This window comes from Ranitomeya imitator, chromosome 2 (genome assembly GCF_032444005.1).
Source record: "Ranitomeya imitator isolate aRanImi1 chromosome 2, aRanImi1.pri, whole genome shotgun sequence".
Taxonomy (NCBI): domain Eukaryota; kingdom Metazoa; phylum Chordata; class Amphibia; order Anura; family Dendrobatidae; genus Ranitomeya; species Ranitomeya imitator.
In genome coordinates, this window is record NC_091283.1 from 825,597,901 (window position 1) to 825,611,714 (window position 13,814).

Here is a 13,814-nt window from a genome sequence, read left to right on the forward strand (position 1 = left end):
GTAAGTGCTCTGAGTAGGTACGTATCGAGCTCGGCGTCCTTCTGAAGGTTGGACACCTTATTTGGGCTTCCTGACAGTCAGAGGAATGCTTCCTGATGGTTACAGGAAGGGTTTAGCCATTTCATCGGTCATGTTAGCCTTGTGGATTCGTTACACCATCCAGGAGTCCTTCTGGATTAGACATCAGCCTAACTCCACTCCACTCTGTCGATCGAGGTTTCTTGGGCTCCAGGCACCAGGCGTCAATAAAGCACGCCTGCAAGCTTGCGGGTTCGTCCAGTCCGCATGCAGCCATGAAGCACTATGATTCTCAGACTTCTACTGTTATGAGTCTGGGCAGGCGGACTCTGCAGGCTGCGGTGGCGCTATTGTAAGTAGCAGTTACACAGGGCCTGATCTGATGTTGTCCCCGCCCAGGGACTGCTTTGGAATGTCCCACGGTCTGTGTCCCGCAATGAGGCGAAGGAGAAATAGGGATTTTTGTGTACACGTAAAATCGTTTTCTCCAAGTCATTCATTGGGGGACACAGCTCCCACCCTGTTATTAGCTTCTGCTTGTTTTGTAAATTGACATGTTATACTCTCATATATAATTTGACATGCTATACTCTCATATGTTGTTGATCTCCTACTGCTTTTGCACCGAACTGGTTAGCTGAGAGCCGGCAGGAGGGTGTATACTGCAGGGGAGGAGCTAACTTTTTTTCTATCACTTATTGTCAGCCTCCTATTGGCAGCATACACCCCACGGTCTGTGTCCCCAATGACTGGCTCAGAGAAAAGGATTTTACGGTGAGTACACAAAAACCCTATTTCGTTATGGAAGGGGTGTCATTGGCATCAGGAAAAAAATTACTAGTGCAGAGTCATTATTTTGGACCCTGACTATAAAAGCAAAATGAGGCAATTTTCCTTGGATCAGTAGCAAGAATTTGCCAAAGTTTCCATTGGCATACTGTCATGTCATGTCGAGCCTCCAGTGTACTGACAGAGAGGGAATTTAGGGCATCAGATGGCTTTGTCACATTCAAGTAGACCATATCTTTCTCTGCAAGCATGAAAAACCTTGTATTTGTCAAAAATAATGAGGCTCATGCCATAGATTCTGCGTGCCTGTTCATTGTGTTCTTTATGGTTTGGTTGTCTCCAGTGTCCTGCCTATGGGAAAAGAAAGAGCTAGATCCTGCTGCATGGAATAAAAATTTTGAATTGTTTTTCAATAATGTTAGAATCTAAAGAAACGTCCAATTATATCAATGAACAAAACACCAATGCGTTTTTGGTGCATATAGCACCTTCAATCATGGTTCATAAGGGGAGTTATTTCCAGATGAGCTATGGGACCGCAAAGGGCCTATATACTGTTCTTGCACAGATGTCCTCTTCTGTTTGTGTCTGCCACTGACCTATGCTGTACTGCTGATGGGAACCCAATCCTATACAGGTTAAATGAACCTGAAACTTCAGCCAAAAGTGATAATTTTTGTATAGCTTTTTAAGATGCCATTACCTTTTCACTTTCAAAACAGCAAACCTGTTGCTGCTCCATTAAAAAGCAACATTTTTTGGAAAACTTCTTAAATAGTTATAGCTTGATTTATCAAACAACCAACCTCTTGTTACTTCCCCAACATGGATAATTTTTGGACTACAGCTTGTCAAAAAGTGCTTCCTGCCTTAGAAGTGGGCACTGCAAACTCTCGCACAGCGCGTTTCCATACAGATCTCCTCTTTCCACCAGATGACTGATAATGTTCAGGTGTTGACCAAAACGTCTCTTAATTTTCTGGAATTTCTTTATTCAATAAATACGTTCATGAATACACCTATATTAGTGCCAAGTTTTTTTCCATCGCACCTGTCTCCTAAAAGGGATAATTTTTAACATTTCAAAAAGCATGGAATGTCTGTCAGTGCAATGTGTTATAAAACAGGATGTTGGTAAATACTAGTTACCATCCATTTACCCACATATCTTCAGGTAGCTTGGACTTTACTAAGGTCGTATATGACTTAAAGGACCTGAAAAGGGTTCAATGCAGGAGACCTCAGAGTTTCAGGCACAAGTGCACACGTTGCAGAATTGCTGCAGAAATTTCCACGGCAACTCCTGCCGCGGGTATATTGCATGCGGAATTGGCATGCGTATTCCCGCTAAACACTAGCGTTTTGCAAGCGTAATTAGCTTGCAGAATGCTAGCGTTTTCCAAGCGATCTGTAGCATCGCTTGGAAAACTGAATGACAGGTTGGTGACACTTGGCAAACATAGTGTTTGACAAGTGTGACCAATGTTTTACTATTGATGCTGCCTAAGCAGCGTACAAACCGCACATGATCCGCTTACTTCCCACATGGTGGGCATAGCCTCATGCGGGAAGTAAGTGGATCAATGCATTCCTATGTGTGCGGAATCCCCGCGATTCCGCACAAAGAATGAACATGCTTTTTTTCTTTCCGCCGCGGAAAAACGCGCAACATGTGCACAAAAATTGCGGATTGCATTCTAATAGGATGCTTTTTTTTCATGTTTTTATAGCGAAAAAAAAACGTGAAAAATCCTGAACATGTGCACACAGCCTTACACACATTTGTTTCTGTTTTTTTCAGTATTTGTGAATGTTTACAAATTGAATGTAAAAAAAAAAAAACAAACATTCGGCAAATTGGAATTTTAAAAGATTTGCTCATCTCTAGTATTTACATAATCAAACTTACCTGTCATTTCTGGTGACATTTCAGAATTATTTTTTTTAGGAATAACACTATTACTAGCCATTATATAACTTAAACTAGCTATTGAACCCGTTCTACGCCCGGGTGTCGAGCATTTATATTGGTATATGGTCTCCATCCTGGTATGTGCTGCTCCATCCTGCGTCCCCATCCTGTCATGTGCTGCTCCATCCTGCGTCCCCATCCTGTCATGTGCTGCTCCATCCTGCGTCCCCATCCTGTCATGTGCTGCTCCATCCTGCGCCCCCATTCTGTCATGTGCTGCTCCATCCTGCATCCCCATCCTGTCATGTGCTGCTCCATCCTGCGTCCCCATCCTGTCATGTGCTGCTCCCATCCTGCATCCCCATCCTGTCATGTGCTGCTCCCATCCTGCATCCCCATCCTGTCATGTGCTGCTCCCATCCTGCGCCCCCGTTCTGTCATGTGCTGCTCCCATCCTGCGCCTCCATTCTGTCATTTGCTGCTCCCATCCTGTCATGTGCTGCTCCCATCCTGCGCCCCCGTTCTGTCATGTGCTGCTCCCATCCTGCGTCCCCGTTCTGTCATGTGCTGCTCCCATCCTGCTCCCCTGTTCTGTCATGTGCTGCTCCCATCCTGCGCCTGTTCTGTCATGTGCTGCTGCCATCCTGCGCCCGTTCTGTCATGTGCTGCTCCCATCCTGCGCCCGTTCTGTCATGTGCTGCTCCCATCCTGCGCCCGTTCTGTCATGTGCTGCTGCCATCCTGCGCCCGTTCTGTCATGTTCTGCACCCATCCTGCGCCCCCGTTCTGTCATGTGCTGCTCCCATCCTGTGCCCCCGTTCTGTCATGTGCTGCTCCCATCCTGCGCCCCCATTCTGTCATGTGCTGCTCCCATCCTGCGCCCGTTCTGTCATGTGCTGCTGCCATCCTGCGCCCGTTCTGTCATGTGCTGCTCCCATCCTGCTCCCCTGTTCTGTCATGTGCTGCTCCCATCCTGCGCCCGTTCTGTCATGTGCTGCTGCCATCCTGCGCCCGTTCTGTCATGTGCTGCTGCCATCCTGCACCCGTTCTGTCATGTGCTGCTGCCATCCTGCGCCCGTTCTGTCATGTGCTGCTGCCATCCTGCCCCCGTTCTGTCATGTGCTGCTCCCATCCTGCGCCACCATTGTATTATATGCCCCCCATAAGACGCTCCATTGTGTATGCCCCCGTATGCTGCTGCCATATAAAAAAAAAAAAAAACATACTCACCTATCGTCCGGCTCCACTGCAGGTGTGTCTTCAAGAAAATGGCGCCGGAAAGCGCGGACTGCGCAGGCGCTGATTCCGGCAGCAGGAATTGGCGCCTGCGCAGTCCGCGCTTTCCAGCGCCATTTTCTTGAAGACACACCTGCAGTGGAGCCGGAGTGTGTCTTCAAGAAAATGGCGCCGGAAAGCGCGGACTGCGCAGGCGCCGATTCCGGCAGCAGGAATCGGCGCTTGCGCAGTCCGCGCTTTCCGGCGCTATTTTGTTGAAGACACACTCCGGCTCCTCTGCCTGTGACTGGTAAGTCAGAGGGCGGCGCCGGCGCGCATTAAGCGCTTCATCGCGCCCTCTGAACTGTCACAGCAGAGGAGTCGGGAGACGGAGCCGCACGCAGCGCTGGAACGGGGAAAGGTGAATATACTTACCCTCCAGGCGGTCCCTGACTCTCCGGTGGAGATCGCGGTATGCGTTCAGTGCTTACGCATACCGCGATCTCCTGGGAGCGTCACTCTGTGGGGGCCAGACTGCGGCAGCGCAGTCTATAAAGGCTTCGGACAGAGTGACGCTCCCAGCGTTATATTATAGATACTCCATTTTCACCAGTTTTCCACTCTGCAGACTCTATCTCTAATTTTTTAGTAGTCTCTGAGCTGATGGGAGATGACTAGGTGATATAATGTCTCCTATACACAGCACAAACAGACATGTGGGATTCCAGGTCTTCTGTCTCTATGTAGTACATGTTCAGCAGCACCTGCAGCATGGAGGACGTTATACATCAGTACCGAGCAACATAGCGGAAAATTCAGGACTGTTATGAGACTGAATCCTTACTAGAAAACACCAGCATAGTCTGATGTCCTCTCTTTCATTTTGCTTCTTCCATCGGCATAGACTTCAACAGACAGCTGTAATCTGATCTCTCAGTGAGCAGACAATTTGTCTTGTTTGTCTTGTTTTGACCAAAATGGATTTTTTCAGTTTTTGGAAGTAAATGATGAGTCAAAGAGGCAGGATATGGAGAGGTAAATCATATGTGTATAAAGAAGACGATTTCTCTGCTAAACTGCATTAAAAAGTTTCTTATATTTTCTTACATTATTGATTTATGCAAAGTTTGTTGAAACAACAGTGACCTTCTGTAATTGAAAATCTGCTGTGATTATGTCCAGCTCACACAGCTTTGGTAGTGCGCCTGTCTCTTCTAGACTTAAGGCCTGGTTTTTAACATTCATTGAAAGATAGAGGTTTTGAAAAGAGTCAAAAATTTAAACAAAAATTGTGTTAGAACTTTAATTATGAGCATTGACTCGTCAGGACACTACCCGCATCACATTTATTTATCGTGCTGTTGCCAGCCTGTGATCCACTAAAACAAACCAATTTTGTGAAATATATGCAAAAAATTTTTTTGCATTTTATTCTGCTTGGTTTAGTTCAGCTGTAATTGTTGTTCTTTAGTAAACCTGGGGACCTTACCGGAAAACTGGAAATATAATTGCCCTAAATGGTGCTGTGATTCCAAATTGTTAAACTCGGTTTGGGTGTAATTTTCTGTTTCTTTATAAATGTCCCTATTTTATTTGACATTTCATAAATTACAGACATTTTACATAAAGCATATAAGTGCTAAATGGAATATTTATTAAATTGTGCATTTCACCACTGAACTGCAGGATACGAAAATGCAGTAGCTTACAGTGGGTGCGGAAAGTATTCAGACCCCTTTAAATTTTTCACTCTGTTTCATTGCAGCCATTTGGTAAATTCAAAAAAGTTCATTTTTTTACTCATTAATGTCAACTCTGCACCCCATCTTGACTGAAAAAAAAATCAGAAATGTAGAATTTTTTTCAAATTTATTAAAAAAGTAAAACTGAAATATCACATGGTCATAAGTAGTGATGAGCGAGTGTTCTCGTTACTCGAGATTTCCGAGCATGCTCGGGTGTTCTCCGAGTATCTTTGGCATTCTCGTTGATTATGTTTGTGCCGCCGAAGCTGCATGATTTGCAGCTGAATTTAGTAGCAAAGCCACAAGAGGACTAAAAATCCTCCAAAAATTACAGCTAAAAAAAGGGCAGCACCGCTTACCTGCCCAGGTCTCTGAACAAATGCACTACACGATGCAGCCAGCCCATATAGCAAAGATGTTGGCAACACAAGTGCAAAATACCAAAAATTACCATCATCTTTGCTATATGGGCCGGCTGCATCCTGTAGTGCATTTGCTCAGAGACCTGGGCAGGTAGGCGGTGCTGCCCTTTCCACCTGATTTGCAGCTACTAGACAGCCTGAATACATGTGGGGATTCCCTAACAAACAGGCAATTCATGCAGCTGTGGCGACTCAAACATAATCTACGAGCACGCCCAAGATACTCGGAGAACACCCGATGGTACCACGAGCGTGAGAACTTTCTCATGCTCAAGGTGACATCAGTGAGGTGAAAGGAGTTCATTGCGAGGCACTGAGCTGAGCAAGAACACACAGCTCAGTGTCACTGCTGGATGGCAGGCTGTATAGTCGCATCATGCACCAATGCAACCTGCCATCTAGATATAACAGAGCTAGACGCGTCGCAGGAGAAATAGATTATTATCTTGTCGGCAGACAGGTGAGGAATATATTGTTCATTATTTTAATTCTGTTACATGAGACATTGGCTTCACTGGATTGGGCATTGAGGTGAGTATAGCTGGTTTGGTCACAGGAGTCTGTGTCATTATTTCAATTAAAGGACTTTATTCTGGGTGTGCGGTTTTTTTTATACACTATCACTATGGTGTTAGTATGGGGGCAGCTTTTCAAAGGACGTGGGTGTGTAAAAATAGGAAGGCACTCGCATGGTCCAAGTGCCGTGTAATTTTTTTCATCACATCCATTGACTTGCACTGGCGAGTCTCGTCCGAGGACTATCACACCATGCTGCGATTTTTTTCTCATCCCGATCTAAGCTGAGAAAAAAACTGCAGATGAGCAGGGACTCATAGATTAACATTGGTCAGAGTGCAATCCAATTGGAGTTCTGGAACTTCCCATATCACCATAAGTGTAAATGTATGGCATATGGACCCAAATATAATTTTTAAATGGCCTAAGTCTGTTTGAGGGGACGTAAAAAAATTGGGTATTAGTGGAAGAACTTCCACTAATGAAGCTGTATTAGAGCATATGTACATTATAGAATGAGCTTGACTGGGAAGTCCGTCCTCTATGATGTCCATATTCTCTAATTGGGAACGGGTTGTCCTGAAGGGAACACCATTTTCTCACAATGCCATAATAAGACATTGTATATTGGGTTTCTCGCAGCTTTTATTTGCATTGCAGACTTATCTCCATCCTGATAAAGATGCAATTTGAGTCAAATTTCCCATTCGAAGCCGCATTATACAACAAATGAGTTTGAGTGATAAACCAGCATAAATGTCATGTTTCGTTATATGTTGCGGCGCTTACAATTAAGCAAATGTACGCTCCAATTATACAAACGGTTATTTCTGAAACCAATCTATTAGCGAGGACGCTGGCTGAGGTTGATCTTCTCCTTTCCTTTTTTTTTACCACCTGTAAATCCGTGGGAGAAGAGGCTTGTGGTTCTCAAAGCTATTAAGGAAGGTGGAGAGTTCAGAGCCGGCTAGCTATAAAAGCAAATTACAATAGCAATATGGAATTCAAAATGACTAATCATCTTTTATGGCACAAACAGAGCCATCAAATCGAATATAAAGAAAGTAAATTAATTGTGATTTTCATGGAAGAGCCGAGAAGGCAAAAGATCATTTCTTTTGAAATATATTTATTGCAAAAAGATTAAAAAAAAAATATATCTAAAAGTAGTCCTTGAAGAGGGGACTTCTCACATTTGTTTCGCAAATGGATGTAAAGATGGGAGGAGGACGGACAAGACGGCGGCGGCGGCGGCAGAACGGGATATGATGGTTAATAATTTAGGCGTATTAGGAGAAACGATATGTCAAAGGGAAGGCGAATGAAGACGCGGCAAAATCAGGACACAGATTTATATGTAAGATTTTAGCATATTAGGATATGATTGATCATAATTGCCAAGGTCAGAGAATATTCATTTCTCGCAGGCTGTTGGGCTATTTGCTAACTCAGCTCGTCCTGTGATACACAAATTAGGCGATAAACATTGATTTATTAATAAATGAGCTGAGATACACAAGGGCTTCATGGAGATCTCAGGTCTTAGTTATACTCGTATTGGGTCACCAGTGGCGTAACTTGAAGCTCCCGAGCTCCATTGCAAATTCTTCAGTGGTGCCCTCAACTATGGTAGGATTTTAAGAGTAATGGTATTTTCATGTGGGCTAGAGGGACCCTATGGATCCTCCAGGGCCCAGGGGCGATTGCAACCCCAAGTGATAAGGGGGCATACATATCACTGGTGCAATCTCGCACAGTGGCTCATGAGATAGCGGGACCAAATCCACATCCAAAGTTGTAAGCAAATTGTCTCATAGACAGAAAAATTGGACTTGTTCCTGCAGAGGGGCTTTTTTCTGTCAGTGTCCACCATTACCCTGCATTTATTATTGATACGCCCCTGAGGGACTCTATTTTGCATATAGAGAATTTAATCAATCACCTTCAAAATGTAGAAGATTTATTGGGGACTGTTGGCTGTAATGGGGTAGGAAAGGTATAGAGTTCTTAGAAACTGCCTTGGTAGCAACTGTGGCTTTTCTTTAAAGCGGTGCAAAGTTTGCCGTTGTCACAAAAGTACCTCTCAATCCCATATGACATGAGTACTATAAGCGATGGTTGAGGGCAACCTTGTAAAGTGGTAATATAGCAAAAGGGTGGGAATGGCTGCCCGACAGCAGTGTGCAAATCTCACTAATAGATCAGATAACAGCAAAAACGTGAGAATTGAAACTTAGCTTTTAATATTAATGCTAAAATGTATAAATGTGTGCCGCCATAAAAAGGGATACAGAGACGAACAGAGACCCCAGACCTCTATGGTCCCTGAAGGCAACTCACCCCTGGTATAAGTATTCAGATAATAAAAGTGGCTTACCCTACAGTAAGGGAGCCACAATGAAGGAGCAATCAACTATCCCTCAATAGTGTATATGGTATAATAAGCCTACATATCCATTTACTTACAGATAGATGATCAAAGTAAGACAGATAAATTACAAATTATAATCACCCTAATGGCAAAAGGACATATAATGGTACAAATAAAACATTTAAGCAGGTTAAAGACTTACACTGTGAAGGTGGTTTGGGTTCTAGGGATAATGTAGGCTCCTGAAATTGCCATTAGAAGACCCATATTTTGGAAAGGCAGCCTCGTTCTCTCCACTAAACATAAAAACCAGCCCTTGATCACTCCTCTGCTCTGAAGGGTGTATATAAAGGATCCCATAACATAAACTCTGCTATGTGGACCCTATTAGGTGCTAGTTGATACCAATATCATACCATACTGTACAGAGGCAAAAGAGCAGATGGGTTGAAAAAGGGACTACTGTCTCAAAAAAAATAAAAAAAATTATATATATTTATATATATATATATATACAGTACAGACCAAAAGTTTGGACACACCTTCAAGAGGTAGTCACCGGAACTGGTCTTCCAACAATCTTGAAGGAGTTCCCAGAGATGCTTAGCACTTGTTGGCCCTTTTGCCTTCACTCTGCGGTCCAGCTCACCCCAAACCATCTCGATTGGGTTCAGGTCTGGTGACTGTGGAGGCCAGGTCATCTGAAGTAGTACCCCATCACTCTCCTTTTTGGACCAATAGCCCTTACACAGCCTGGAGGTGATTGTCCTGTTGAAAAATAAATGATGGTCCAACTAAACGCAAACTGGATGGAATAGCATGCCGCTGCAAGATGCTGTGGTAGCCATGCTGGTTCAGTATGCCTTCAGTTTTGAATAAATCCCCAACAGTGTCACCAGCAAAGCCCCCCCACACCATCACACCTCCTCCTCCATGCTTCACGGTGGGAACCAGGCATGTAGAGTCCATCCGTTCACCTATTCTGCGTCGCACAAAGACACGGTGGTTGGAACCAAAGATCTCAAATTTGGACTCATCAGACGAAAGCACAGATTTCCACTGGTCTAATGTCCATTCCTTGTGTTCTTTAGCCCAAACAAGTCTCTTCTGCTTGTTGCCTGTCCTTAGCAGTGGTTTCCTAGCAGCTCTTTTACCATGAAGGCCTGCTGCACAAAGTCTCCTCTTAACAGTTGTTGTAGAGATGTGTCTGCTGCTAGAACTCTGTGTGGCATTGACCTGGTCTCTAATCTGAGCTGCTGTTAACCTGCGATTTCTGAGGCTGGTGAATCAGATAAACTTATCCTCAGAAGCAGAGGTGACTCTTGTTCTTCCTTTCCTGGGGCGGTCCTCATGTGAGCCAGTTTCTTTGTAGTGCTTGATGGTTTTTGCCACTGCACTTGGGGACACTTTCAAAGTTTTCCCAATTTTTCGGACTGACTGACCTTCATTTCTTAAAGTAATGATGGGCACTCATTTTCTTTATAGTTCCTTTTTTCTTGCCATAATTCAAATTCTAACAGTCTATTCAGTAGGACTATCAGCTGTGTATCCACCAGGCTTCTGCACAACACAGCTGATGGTCCCAACCCCATTTATAAGGCAAGAAATCCCACTTATTAAACCTGACAGGTCACACCTGTGAATTGAAAACCATTCCCGGTGACTACTTCTTGAAGCTCATCAAGAGAATGCCAAGAGTGTGCAAAGCAGTCATCAAAGCAAAAGTTGGCTACTTTGAAGAACCAAGAATATAAGACATAATTTCGGTTGTTTCACACTTTTTTGTTAAGTATATAATTCCACATGTGTTAATTCATAGTTTTGATGCCTTCAGTGCGAACGCACAATTTTCATAGTCATGAAAATACAGAAAAATCTTTAAATGAGATGGTGTGTCCAAACTTTTGGTCTGTACTGTATATATACTGTATATATATACATGTATATATATATATATATATATTTTTTTTTTTAAACTAGAGGAGCGGGAGTTGATGTGTTGAAATCCTTATTTGAGGCTATGGAGGAACATAATTTATAATATTGCTGATTTATTATGGTTTTTATAATCTATTCTTAAACAATATATATTTTTGGATATGTTGTCCGTAAAAAAAAAAAATCTTTTTGGCGACCCTGTTCCAGTTTTGTGTGCTTGAGGATCCCTGTGTGGATTCACATAGATTATAAGATACAGACGCTGTCCCTCTTTTCTGATCGGCTGCCTCTATGGCACTTATGCAGTATACAGGACTAGCAGTGAATTGTCCAGCAGCTGCCATAATAATGCGATTTCCATGTGGCTCAATTATTCTTCCCAACCTATCTGGAACTATACCAAAACTGGTCAGGTCTAGCGGGTTCTTTATGGTTGGTTGGGGGCTGACTTATTGGACCTTCTCTGATCAATCAACTATAAGGGCTGCAGTGCTGAGAACCCTCCTACTTAGGGATGAGCGAGTATACTCGTTGCTCGGGTTTTCCCAAGCACGCTCGTGTGGTCTCCGAGTATTTGTTAGTGCTCGGAGATTTAATTTTTGTTGACACAGCTGAATGATTTACAGCTGCTAGCCAGCCTGAGTACATGTGGGGGTTGCCTGGTTGCTAGGGAATCCCCACATGTAATCAAGCTGTCTATTTGCTGCAAATCATGCAACTGCGGCAAGGAAAATCTCCGAGCAGTCACAAATACTCGGAGACCACACAAGCGTGCTCTGGAAAACCCGAGCAACGAGTATATTCGCTCATCACTACTCCTAATATCTTATGAATGGAAATAACAACAGTTCCATGGACAATTAGTGTGAAAAATACTAAAAGGGTGGTAGCTCTAAATCACTGCTGAAGCCCCTTCATTTTCAGAATCGGGCCCTAAACAACCATAAAGTGTTTGGATACCTAGCATGAGAAGATGGGATACAGTTCCTTTTCCTATGACCAAACTTTTTTTATAGGGCCGTGCGCCATGTCTCTCACCTCTGGAGACTGAGCATCCCAGAACCCTGCACCCTCTACTCCATGTCGTTCACCTTCATCACTTTGTGATTAGATGCTGGGGCTTCATCTGATGGCAGAGAATCCTAGGACCATGCACCCTCTACTCCATGTCGTTCACCTTCATCACTTTGTGATTAGATGCTGGGGCTTCATCTGATGGCAGAGAATCCTAGGACCATGCACCCTCTACTCCATGTCGTTCACCTTCATCACTTTGTGATTAGATGCTGGGGCTTCATCTGATGGCAGAGAATCCTAGGACCATGCACCCTCTACTCCATGTCGTTCACCTTCATCACTTTGTGATTAGATGCTGGGGCTTCATCTGATGGCAGAGAATCCTAGGACCATGCACCCTCTACTCCATGTCGTTCACCTTCATCACTTTGTGATTAGATGCTGGGGCTACATCTGATGGCAGAAAATCCTAGGACCATGCACCCTCTACTCCATGTCGTTCACCTTCATCACTTTGTGAATAGATGCTGGGGCTACATCTGATGGCAGAAAATCCTAGGACCATGCACCCTCTACTCCATGTCAATCACCTTCATCACTTTGTGATTAGATGCTGGGGCTTCATCTGATGGCAGAGAATCCTAGGACCATACACCCTCTACTCCATGTTGTTCACCTTCATCACTTTGTGATTAGATGCAGGGTCTACAAATGATGGCAGAGAATCCTAGGACCATGCACCCTCTACTCCATGTCGTTCACCTTCATCACTTTGTGATTAGGTGCTGGGGCTACATCTGATGGCAGAGAATCCTAGGACCATGCACCCTCTACTCCATGTCGTTCACCTTCATCACTTTGTGAATAGATGCTGGGGCTTCATCTGATGGCAGAGAATCCTAGGATCATGCACCCTCTACTCCATGTCGTTCACCTTCATCACTTTGTGAATAGATGCTGGGGCTTCATCTGATGGCAGAGAATCCTAGGATCATGCACCCTCTACTCCATGTCGTTCACCTTCATCACTTTGTGATTAGATGCTGGGGCTACATCTGATGGCAGAGAATCCTAGGACCATGCACCCTCTACTCCATGTCGTTCACCTTCTTCACTTTGTTATTAGGTGCTGGGGCTTCATCTGATGGCAGAGAATCCTAGGATCATGCACCCTCTACTCCATGTCGTCCACCTTCATCACTTTGTGATTAGACGCTGGGGCTACATCTGATGGCAGAGAATCCAAGGACCATCACCCTCTACTCCATGTTGTTCGCCTTCATCACTTTGTGATTAGACGCTGGGGCTACATCTGATGGCAGAGAATCCAAGGACCATCACCCTCTACTCCATGTTGTTCGCCTTCATCACTTTGTGAATAGATGCTGGGGCTACATCTGATGGCAGAGAATCCTAGGACCATGCACCCTCTACTCCATGTCGTTCACCTTCATCACTTTGTGATTAGACGCTGGGGCTACATCTGATGGCAGAGAATCCAAGGACCATCACCCTCTACTCCATGTTGTTCGCCTTCATCACTTTGTGATTAGACGCTGGGGCTACATCTGATGGCAGAGAATCCAAGGACCATCACCCTCTACTCCATGTTGTTCACCTTCATCACTTTGTGATTAGATGCAGGGTCTACATCTGATGGCAGAGAATCCTAGGACCATGCACCCTCTACTCCATGTCGTTCACCTTCATCACTTTGTGAATAGATGCTGGGGCTTCATCTGATGGCAGAGAATCCTAGGACCATGCACCCTCTACTCCATGTTGTTCACCTTCATCACTTTGTGATTAGATGCTGGGGCTACATCTGATGGCAGAGAATCCTAGGACCATGCACCCTCTACTCCATGTTGT

General features: G+C 44.3%; 1 protein-coding gene across 4 annotated transcripts in view; it reads left to right on the forward strand.

The window, feature by feature from the left end:
- The window catches only part of CRTAC1 (cartilage acidic protein 1), a 693,808-nt gene that overhangs the window by 521,413 nt on the left and 158,581 nt on the right, over positions 1–13,814 (forward strand). The window lies entirely within an intron of this gene.